Genomic DNA, 11,802 nt, shown 5'->3' with positions numbered 1-11,802 from the left:
TCCCAGCCCCACTGCTGGAGGCTCACCTCCTACTGGCTCTTTCCTTGGGCTGAGCTAGAATTCTCCCTTCTGGGAGGGTTACTCCTCGGGTCCCAGGTGTGCCCTCTCTCGGCTCTCTGTGTCATCCAGGACAGGAGGAGTCAGCGAGGGGACAGAAGCCACAGGCAGCAGCGTGCTCTAGTTCCCCCCTCTCAGCCGAGCCCTCGGGGACTTCTCCTCCTCACATGTCGTTGCATCTGGTCGGCAAAGCCCCTCGCTTCGCCGTCTGGAGAAGGCCTGGGACAGTGCCCTGGTGTGTAGGCCGCTCTCCGTCCGAGCTCCCGGGTGGACCAGGAGCCCCTGTGTCACTGGCACTGCCCTCAGTCAGCTGGGACCTCCTGGGAGGCAGCAGGCTGGGGGCGGGGCCTGACCTGGTTGGCGGGGTCTCTGGTTCTCCCCGGACTTTAGGTCAGCGGTCCTGCTTCAGGAACCACATTCATTAAACGTCAGACCCCGAGCTGAGCCAAACGGGAGATTTTCAAGTGCATCTTTTGCATCAGGAGAACTTTGTCCTGAAACCAACACTGGTAGAAACAGATCTGCTTTGTAGAAGTGGGAATGGAGGCCCCAGGTGGCAACATGAGCGCCCCCTGCCCAGTCCCACGAGACCTCCGGGCTCAGGGGACCCAGTGAAACCCTCATCTAGGCTGGTCGGATCTTCTGGCTACTTAGATAAAAGTGATTTGCCTTTTAAATAAAAGCGTGCCTGTGGGGGAAGGGCCCCGGAGTGGCCCCCCTCGGTCCCCGCTGGAGGCCCGCTTCAGAGAGCAGGCCTTCCCTCTCCAGCCCAGCGCCCGGTGCCTTGGTGCCACGGAGCCTGGGAGGCCTGCATTGCTCTTGGCCTGGAAGAGCGGGATACAGGATGAATCGGGGGGACGGAGGTGCGGGCAGGCAGGAACCATTTACTTTGGAATTTGTTCAAAGCTGGTCCTGGAGGTGACTGGAGTGGTTCTGGTGCCCTGGAAGGGAAGAGAAGGCGAAATGAAGAAAAGGCTGCTAAGGGTCCTAGGCAGGTCCATGCGGGGACCCTGGAGTGGGGGTGGGGGCAGGAGGCCAAGGCTGAGTGGCTGCTCCTCACCGCCCGGCACTGAAGGCACAGGGCGCCCTCCTCCTCCTCCTCGAGCACCATCCTCACTTACCTGCAGCTGCTGGACAGTGTGATGGACGACTGTCAGGGGGTGAGTCTCAAGGTGGGCATGAGGGGTCAGGATACTATTAGGAAGCAGAAAGCCCCGCACTGAACCCTGAGCTCTCGGTACTGGGCAGATTTCATCCTCAGTCTCCCTATCTGTCATCAGAGAGGACTAGGCTGAAAAGCCTCTGGCCTCAGTTCCAGTCCCCGCTTTTCTGTAGCCCAGAGCCCGGCCCAGGTCAAGGTCTTGTTAGTGGGAGTGTCTGCCCCCTGGTGGGCCCTGGAGGTAGTGCAGCATGAGAAAAGGTGGAAATGGAGGTTAACAAGGAGCTAAGGGGGCGGGCTTGCAGGGTGAAAAGATCAAAGTTCTCTGCGAGTTAAGAAGGAGCCCACATCTGCAGCAAAGATTTAGTTCGCCAGTTTTTTTCACTTTCTGTAAATTATATATATAATTCATGTGGGGGGGGGGGCGGTTGTAGCTTTTCACAGGTGGGATCTGCAACCACCAGTAACTGCTTCCATTATTCATATCAGCAAGCATCTCAGCTAGTCATGTTTTTTTGCCTAACTTAATGACCCAAACTTTTATTCCTGAAATCTTTGGGCGATAGGTTATCCTGATATTGGTTTCTTGTATTTTTCCATTGACTTTAATCATAGAGCATGGTGTTACCAAGATACCCTAAGAAATATTCTGAATGGCAGACCTTGTTTTTTTGTGTTTTTTTTTTACCTTCATAGCGGAGCAGCTGACCAATTTCCACTTGGTAATCGGGATTAGTCACCCCTGTCAGTACTGAAATCTTATCCTTTGCCAGCTGATTCAAAGGCCTGAGGGCACCAAAGTGGTCAGGGACAGGCTTAGCTGCCAGTTCGGTGAAATCAAAGTGTCTCCTGGTCGAAGACTCGGTCAGGAATTAAGGCCACTAGGGCAGCAGAGCATAAAGTCACATGATGGGCAGCCAAAATGCTGCTAATGGATCACTAGGGGGTCACAGTGGCAACAGTGAACGGCGCCACTCCTGTTTCCACCCTCGATCCCTGGAAAACCCTGGCTACAGGAAAATCAGTGCCATATGATGAACTCTAATTTAGAGCGCACACAGCCTCCTGGAGAACATCGCCCCAGACCCGCAAGGCAAAGCGACCCAGAGGACACTGACTATCCTCCAAAGCCCATTCTGCTGTCATATCAGTCCAGCTGCCTCAGGACGGTGGGAAATATGGGAAGACCAGTGAATCCCATGAGCATTTGCTCATGGCCACACTTCATTTCCTATGCAATGAGTTCCTTTATCAGAAACAATGCTGTGTGGAACACCGTGACAGCGGATAGGACATCTCCAAATCCATGCGTCGTGGTTTTGACAGAAGCATTGATGTGGGGAAGGCAAATCTGTATCCAGAGTAAGTGTCTATCCCAGGAAGAACAATACACTGCCCCTTCCATGGTTAAAATATTCCAAATTAGCAATGCCACTCAGGGCTGGTCACCTGTGGACTGAGCTCGCTCAGGGACTCTGCCTTGGTCCCTGTATGCGCGGAATCCTCATGCCTTACTTTCAGTTTGCCACTTTTCCCAATACAATATGTTGAAAGTATGTCCTTTCCCCATTAAGTGGTCTTGGCACCCTTGTAGAAAAACACTTTGCCATGTATATGAAGGTTTATATCTGGGCTCTAGATTCTGTTCCAAGTTTGGTGAGTTTTTAAAAAATATTTTCTTTCTTTTAAAGATTTTATTTTTAGAAAGAGGAGAAAGGAGTGAGAAAGAAAGGGAGAGAAACCTCAATGTGTGGTTGCCTCTCCCACATCCCCTAGTGGGGACTTGGCCTGCAACCCAGGCATGTGCCCTAAACCAGGAATGAAACCAGCAAACCTTTGGTTCTCAGGCCAGCGCTCTTTTTTTTTCTTTTTTTTTTTAAGATTTTATTTAGTTTTAGAGGGTAAGGGAGGGAGAAAGAGAGGGAGAGAAACATCAATATGTGGTTACTTCTCATGTGCCCCCTACAAGGGACCTGACCCTCAACCCAAGCATGTGCCCTAACCAGGCATCAAATCAGCAACCCTTCGGTTCGCAGGCCGGCACTCAATCCACTGAGCCACACCAGCCAGAGCCAAATTTGTTTTGGCTATGCAGAATCTTGAAATTATTCAAATTATTCAAGATTCTGCATAGCCAACTTGCCAACTCAAGTGGGGTACAGCTGTGCACAGGGAAGTCCAGACTCAGTTTCCAGGTGGAGCAGTGTCCTCGTACCAAACCAGAGGGGCTCCAGGGCCCAGCTGCAAATCTAAGGGGCCAGTAAGTCTCAGGTCCTCCCCTAGCGAGGATTGGGCATAGGCTGGGATTCCGCCAATGGCACTACAATCCTTATTTACAAACAAAAAGAAACTAGACACATGGATCAACAACAACAAAAATAGAACCCAGAAATAAACCCACACCTATATATAGTCAATTAATTATAACAAAAAAAGCGGATGCTGAGTGCTGGAAGCGGAGCCCCACGCTGGGACTGGTTCCCTCGCAGCCATTTTCTGTCCAGCCAAACAGCCGATTGGAGATGGGAGCCAAGCAGGGCTGCACTGGAGGTTGAAATGGGGCAAAGATTAGGCCCCGATTCAGACTGGAGTGAGTTCTTGAACACCACTAACAACACGGTTCTGACAGTATTTCATGAAAATGGATGGTGACAGTTCTACCACAGATGCTTCTCAACCAGGACTTTCTGCAGACTATATTGGAGGAAGTCTTGTTATACAGCCTCATGATGATACACTGAGGACAGAATGATCACAAAGACACAAATGGTTCAAAAGAAAGTTTCAGAGAACAAGACACATATCTTCCTATTACAAATGTGGCAAGGATCATTAAAAATGCATATCTCACACGGGAAAGATTGCAAAAGATGCCAAAGAGCGTGTTCAAGAATGTGTGAGTTCATCAGCTTTATTAACACCTGAAGCAAGTGAAAGATGCCATCAAGAGAAACAGAAGACAATCAATGGAGAAAATATTCTTTTTACCATGTCTACCTTAGCCTTTGACAGTTATGTAGAACCTCTAAAATTATACCTTTCGAAATTGAGAGGCAGTGAAAAGAGAAAGGAAGCGGCAGAGCAGCCACAGCTGCAGATGGACTAAGTGAAGAGCTAACAAGGAGGCATTTACTAACCAGCTACCAGCTGGCTTAGTAGCTGCATATGGTCAACAACAAAATGTTATAGTTTACACATCGTATCAACAGGTTTCTGGTGTTCAATCAATTCAGTCCTCATGATCAGAAGAAATGATGGAGGGGGAAATACAGAGAAGCAAGAGTCTGTATGATTCCAAAGCAGCGACATTGGAAAGAAAGGACCAGTAAAAGGATGTCTCTTTGTATATTAAATAATTATAATGTAGCTTCCTGATGCTTGACTAATTGAGGTGTTCATTCTGACTTGAAAATCTTTTTCATGAATGATTTTGAAGAAAAATTTGGATTTTACAGGTATTAAAATATTTTTGTTTTGTATGAGTTTGTTGCTCTGTATGACTCCTGTATGCATTGTATGTTGCCATTTATTACTGTCAGATTTGTAGATAGTTTCTTATTTTCATACTGAGTCATGTTACTTTTGTAATCCAAGTAAGCAGCTAGGTCAATTCATGATGTTTGCCCTTTTAATAAAATATAGAGTTCACTTTGAATGCACATTGCATTTATTATAAATTTGTCTTGGTTATATAATATCTTGCATGATAATCTGGCTAGATTTTTAGCATTTGATGCATTTATTAATTTTTTTAAAACATTCATAGCTTAAGCAGCACCATTTTTTAAAAAATGTAATTGAAAAAAAGAACGTGTAAACGCAGAAGCAATTATTGTCTGCTCTATTAAACTTGGTGACCATAACAGTGTTTACACTGTTCGTCATGCCTGTTAAGATGATTGTAGCTTATTAGAAATTTTGTTAAGACTAGATTTGTTTACTATGAGTGTTGGGATTTATTTAAGTTTAATGTAGTCCTGCTGTTCTTGAAATGGTGCCCCTTTCACTTTGCATATAATTTTTCCAAAACGTCTTCGACACCATAGTATCCCTCTTCCAGAAAAGGAATTTTATAGTCTGATGATAAATATCCCCATTTTACCTTTTAAATTGAAATGTCAAGTTTCCTATTGTGCTATGGAAACCAAGAAACATCAGACATCATTGTGTGTATACTGACTTTTTTTTTTTGCGTGCGTGAGTAAATGAAGTGAAGAATTGAGTGCTATGAATAGTGTGAAATAGAAGCTGCCAACGCCTAGTGTGCTGACTTGATCTTTGCAATAAACTAAACTTAGATCATGTAAATAAATAATAAATAAATTATAACAAAAAAGCCAAGACTATACAATAGGCAAAGGACAGTCTCTTCAATAAACGGTGTTGGGGGAAATGGACACCTACATGCAAATGAATGAGAATGGACCACTATCTATACCATACACAGAAAGTAGTTCAAAATGGATGAAGACTTGAATGTTAAGACTGGAAACTATAAAAATGCTAGCAGGCTGCAGCTTCTTGACGTAGACATTGGTGGTAATTTTCTGAATTTAACAAAAGGGAAAGACAACAGAAGTAATAAAAAAAAAAGTGGGATTATTTCAAACTGAAAAGCTTCTCCACTACAAAGGAAGCCATTAATAAAATTAAAATTCAAATCATTGCATGGTAGAAAATGTTTGCAAATCATATCTAAATAGGGCTTAATATTAAAATATATTAAAAACTTATATAACTTCATAGCAAATTGACAAAACAATCCAATTAAAAATGGGTGGAAGATCTAAATAGACATTTTTTCCAAATAAAACATGCAGATGGCCTATAGGTACATGAAAAAGTGTTCAACTAATCAAGCAATGCAAATGAAAAAGTCACACCTGAAGGAATGACTGTTAACAAAAGGACAAAAAATAACAAGTATATTAGAAATGCAAATCAGTATGGCTGCTATGGAATAAAGTTTGAAAGGTTTTTTCAGAAATTAAAAAAGAGGACTTCAGGCCACACCAGGGCTTGACCCAAATAGCCACATAGGCGCACACCCAAAGGAGGATTCAGGCAGGCACCAGACCCTGCTGGGGACGGCCCCACCTCAGGGAAGGTGGAGCAACCCCTGCACAGTGACTCATACACAGTGATGGAGGTTTCTCCTTATAATCAGCCAGCCTGAGGCATCAATTCCACCCATGAAAGCGCCAATGGCAACTTTCAACTACAACAGGGGGGTGCACATAGTCCACGAGAAACATTTCCTGGAGCACTGAGCTCAGGTGATCTGAAGATTCTGCCGCTGAGCCCAACAAGACAGCTACATCACAAAGTCATCGTATTGTAACAAATTGATTTCTACCTAATATAAAAAGACAAGCACAAAAAGTCAGACAAAATAGAGAGACAAAGAAATATGCCCCAAATGAAAGAACAAGAGAAAACCCCAGAAAAAAAAAAGAATTCAGTGAAATGGAAGCAACCAAAATACCAGACTCAGAGTTTAAAACAATGGTTATAAAGATGCCCAAGGACCTTAGGGGAAGAATGGATAACCTCAATGAGAACTTAAACAAAGAGATAGTAAGCATTAAAAAGAACATAGAAGTCATAAAAGAAAAAAAGACAGAAATGAATACCTATCTGAAATGAAGGCTACAGTAGAAGAAATCAAAAGCAGGTTAGATGAAGCAGAGGATCAAGTCAGTGATTTAGAGGACAAAATAACAGGAAGCACCCAAACAGCATCAAAAAGAAAAGAGAATTTTTTTAAAAATGAGGACTGTCCAACCCTGACCAGTACTGCTGGGTAGTATTCCATTGTGCCAATGTCCCACAGACGTTTAATCCGCTCATCTACTGATGGGCGCATGGGCTGCTTCTGTATCTTGGTGATTGTAAATAAGGCTGCAACAAACATAGGGGTGTTTATTTTCTTTTGAACTAGTGTTTTGGTTTTTTCAGATACATTCCCAGAAGTGGGACTGCTTTATACAGCATTCACATCCTAAATTTTCTGTCTCTGATAATAAAAATGCTATCTACCCTCCTGAGGCACAACAGGCACCTTTCACATAGGAGATTCATCTGCTTTCAGAAGGACAAAGGAGGGTCAGATTGCCCTACTTGCACTAGTTGTTTCTCAAGTGCTTTTAATTCAAAATAATCAGTACACCCATATGCCATATCCTGAGGCGAAATATTGAGAACACAAGTTCCCTCGTCTGGAAATAGGGATAATTTTACATCTTCCTAATGTACCTGCATGTATGTATGTATGTATGTATGTATGTATTTCTCTCTTTCTTTCTTTTTGTCTAATGATTCTGACTAAACTTTCCAATACATTTTAGAACAGAAGGGGCAAGGCCAGACGTTCTCCTCCAGTTCCTTATGTCAGGGGAAAGCCTTCTAGTCTTACCATTAAATATAGTACCAGGTGGGGGGTTTCCATAGATGTTTCTCCATCATAAGATTAAAATTTTTCCTTCTATTTTGGTATGCTTAGCGTTTTAATCGTAAAATGGTACTCAACTTTGTCAAATAAGTGAAGTAAACTTAGGCTTGCTTAGTGTTTTTTTGCTTCTTTGTTTACGAATTCAACCACCTCACTTGTTATAGCTTCTATTCATGTTTCCATCTTTCTTAAGTTTGTTTCAGTAATTTTGGCCTTTCTAGGAATTCTTCTCTTTCTTATTTACCTAATTTGTTACCATGAATTGTTCCTTGAATTCCTTTATAATTCTTTACATTTCTGTGTTTTTGGTAGTCATATCCCTCTTTTAGATCGTATGAATTTTAATCATTCCCCTTTTTCTCTAGATCAATCTAGCTTAAGATTTGTTTATTTTGTTAATCTTTCCATAGAGCCTACTTCTGTGTTTGACTTTCTATTCATCATTTCATAAATTTCTGCTCAATTTTTAATTATTTCTTTTCCTCCTTGCTTTGGATATAGTACCTTACCTTTCCAAGTCTGTTTAATAAAAGGTTAAGTTACGGACTTGAGAATTTTTCCTAGAATTGGCATAATTTTTACCATTGTTTTTCATGTTGTTTAGAAGCAAGCCATAATCTTTGGCCATTTTAGGCTTTATATAATGTCCCTCGATATCTTTAGTAATATTTTTTGTTTTCAAGTCTATTTTGCTGATATTTGTATCATCTCACCATCTATCTTATGGGTGCATCTTTCCCATGTTTTTACTTTCAATCTGTTTGTATCTTTAAATCCACAGTGTGGTGTAAACAGCATATACTTATATCATGGCTTGTTTTTAAATCTGCAGTGACAACCTCTTCCTACTTCTACAAAAATTTTATCAAGTGTTAAAATGAAGATAAATGATGTCTATATCTTTATGGGGAATTGTTCTTGTCAATTACAAAAATGCAGGACTTTCTATATTGCTGGGCTCTGTTCACTTTCACACCCAACCAGTTCCTGAAACTGTTTAAGATGGTAGGAATCCAATTGATCAGTGATGACATCATCACTCACTGAAATTTCTGCCTGGTACTGGAGGCAGCTGTCAGTTGGAGAAAGGGCCTGCCTGGCTGCTTTGGAGAGGCGGGCTGCGTGGAGGCAGCACAGAGGACTCAGGCATGCTGCGATCCAGGGGTGCCCCGCAGACTCCCTCGGATGTGTGGGTGCTGCATCCAGTGTCAGGAGGTGAGCTGAGAGCTGTGGCATCTCCAGACTTCCTGATGGTGGGTCCTGCAGCACGCCCACCCCCCCCATACCGTAGACAGTCATGGAACCCTGGGGAGTCTCCCACATTGGCCAAGATGGTGCAGGGGGAGGTTCTTAGACTGAGCATGCCAAAAGCTAGAAAGATAAATGGACAGGGGGAAAAGCCCACCCCTATAAGAACTATAGGCTTGAGCAGGAAGAGGGGGAGGTCTTTGAGACAGGAGTGCACCAGGCTGAGGTACCTAAATAGACCTCTTTCCGTTTGCACCAGCTCCTGTCTCATACGTTTGGCCTTTGTTGTGGGAGGCAGCTAAACCCACTTGTTTAGTTAAAGTTTTTCGTAACTCAGATGGAAGAGCATGGACCTCAGTAAGTCCTGGAGGGTCTGGGCTGGGGTCCTAGCTGCCTGTGGCAGGCCAATCGCAGGAGTGGGGCTGCAGGAACTTCCCAGCAGCTGCCAAGGGCTTTTCTTGCAGAATTTCTCTGCTCTTTTTCTCAAGGCATCAGCTAGTGAAAGAAAATGGGTTTGTGGGGGGCAGACAGACTTCAAGGCTGGGTCAGTTGAACCAGGGTGCACACCAGGGATCCTCTATCCCTGCCCCTTGGGCTTTGTGCCACTTGGGTCTGGTTAAAACCACTTGAGGTACCAGTTGACAGGCTAACTGTGCCCCTTGGGTTTTATGCCACTTGGGCTTTGTGCCACTTGGGCCTGGCTAGGAACATTTGTGGTACCAGTTTGTAGGCTATCCCTGCCAGTTGGGCTTGTGCAACTTGGGCTGCATGTCATTTGGGCCTGGTCAGGACCGCCTGCAGCATCGATTGATAGGAGATAAGATGCTAGGACTTGCTTGTGAGTGTTCATTTGGGCTAATGGAATTATGGATCCAAGTTTGTTCATATGTTCCCACTTGGGAGTCTTTCTGTAGTTACGCTTTTGGGTTAGTACTTTTGTGCCAACAGAACTTTTGTTCTGTTTCAACTCCTGAAAAGGGCCCACTGGGCTGAATTTTAGCCATCGGTCCATGTAAAGCTATGATCCAATGACTAAGAAGGAATTGGTTATTAATTGTACCACTGCTTGGCCTATGTATACTAGCAAGATGATTGGACAGAAAAACAATCCCCCTCCCCTCCCTGTCCCTATCAGAACTGCAGGCTGGAGCCGGAAGATGGCCTTTGAGACAGGAGTCCAACGTCCGTCCAGATCGTGGCAGCTGACTAGAGCTCTTGGCGTTTCCACCAGCACCTCTCCTCACGAGTTTGGCTTTTGCTGTGGCAGGCAGCCAAGCCTGCATTCCAGTTCCATACTCATGTGGAAGAGTTACACACACCCCAGACTCCTTATTCTATTTTGTTATTTTTTTACATTCTATCACAGCTTTCATTTTCATTTACAAACCAAAGATTTATCACTTGTTAACCATCTCTCTCTTCCCACCAAAATATAAGCACCAGGATGAAAATAACTTGTTTCATGCCCATATTTCCAAATCTGACCGTGTCTTGATTATCTGTGCTCAATGTGCTAAAAGTGCGTGGCATGAGGGCTTAGGGGTGGAGGGATGGAGCAAAAAAGAAAAAAAGAACTCAGGGTCATGGACCACAGCAGGGTGGCTGCAGGGGGCGGGGTGTGGGCAGAGATGCGAGAGGATATAGCAGGGGTAAATGATAATGGAAAAAATAAGAGAAAAAGAGAAAGTGCATGGTATAACAAGGAATACTGAAAAATTAGCAGTAAGAGTGTAGCCTCTGAGAAGTAAGGTTTGGTTGAAATAGTGTTCCTCTCTCCATTGCTAGGTTTCTGGGGGTTTTTTTAACTTAATCACAAAGGCCTCAGTTGAGTCATAAAAAAATAATATACTGTGCAGTACACTTAGAAATAAATTTATATTTTTAACTGAGTACTTGACAGTAAATGGTGTCTAATATATCATAAAAAATAGACCAGCATTTAAATAACAAAAACAAAACTGTTGCAGAAGACTAGTTAGTACCTGGCTTGAAATCTTTGCAAGGGCAAGTCTTATCTTGCTGAAGAGGAAAATATCACATACCACCTTCATCAAGGTAATCAGTGACCAGAAAGTACTAAAAATTATAATGGTATTTTATAACCATCTCTAAAAATGGTAAAGATACAGTTCCAAATCATAATAATGACCAGCCTTCCCTTCTCCATACTAATATCACTGACTAGAGCTTCTTACAAATTAAGGTTAGCTCCACTATATTGTTTTTACCTTCTAGAAAACAAGCATTATGAATGGCAATGACAGAATAAAGTTTACCTCTTCACAGTATTCAGCACAGGAAAAAGTCTTGTTTCCTTGAATAGAAATTATAACCTCTAGCACACTATCTGTTAGCATTCCACAGTTTACAAAACAGTTAATAACATTTTTGTATAAAATCACAAGAAAAATGTTTGAACAAATGCATACTTTTAATCACTTATAATCAAACATAAATGAAACCACTCTGAGGAATTACATTAAGCTACAAATATCAGAAAATACCCAATATTCTTGACAGAAGGGAAGTGTTTACTGTCCTATTAAAAAACCAGATCAAGCCAAACACTGCAAAATGCAGTAAAGAAACAAAGTCCCATGTTTTTTCCAATTCACAATTGTAGATGTCATGGTGAATGAGGGCCGCACAGTCTCACCGGCACCGATCACAGCACAGGCGGCTTCCCATACATATTAGACCGCACCTGGGGAGAATCTAGAAGTGAGGGAGACCAGACAAGAGTCCCCTGCGTGACCTGGTAGACACAAGCAGAAAAGGCCAGACCCTAAAGGCTCTTAGAAGTGAATCTTTTGAAAACACCAGTGGAAAACTAAACCCCGAAGAAAATGGAAATCAAACAGATCGTGGCTATTTTGAGAATACTCTT

The 11,802-nt window shown here is 43.1% G+C and overlaps 1 pseudogene; it reads left to right on the top strand.

The window, feature by feature from the left end:
* The first annotated feature begins 3,851 nt into the window (after nucleotides 1–3,851).
* On the top strand, nucleotides 3,852–4,458 carry LOC129061533 (nuclear transcription factor Y subunit beta-like; annotated as a pseudogene).
* Nucleotides 4,459–11,802: the final 7,344 nt, after the last annotated feature.

The sequence above is a fragment of the Pteronotus mesoamericanus genome, unplaced genomic scaffold (genome assembly GCF_021234165.1).
Source record: "Pteronotus mesoamericanus isolate MK-2021 breed Mesoamerican mustached bat unplaced genomic scaffold, CSHL_Meso_final scaffold_636, whole genome shotgun sequence".
NCBI lineage: Eukaryota > Metazoa > Chordata > Mammalia > Chiroptera > Mormoopidae > Pteronotus > Pteronotus mesoamericanus.
The sequence above is the reverse complement of the archived record's forward strand: the minus strand, read 5'-3'. Positions and strand labels throughout refer to the sequence as shown.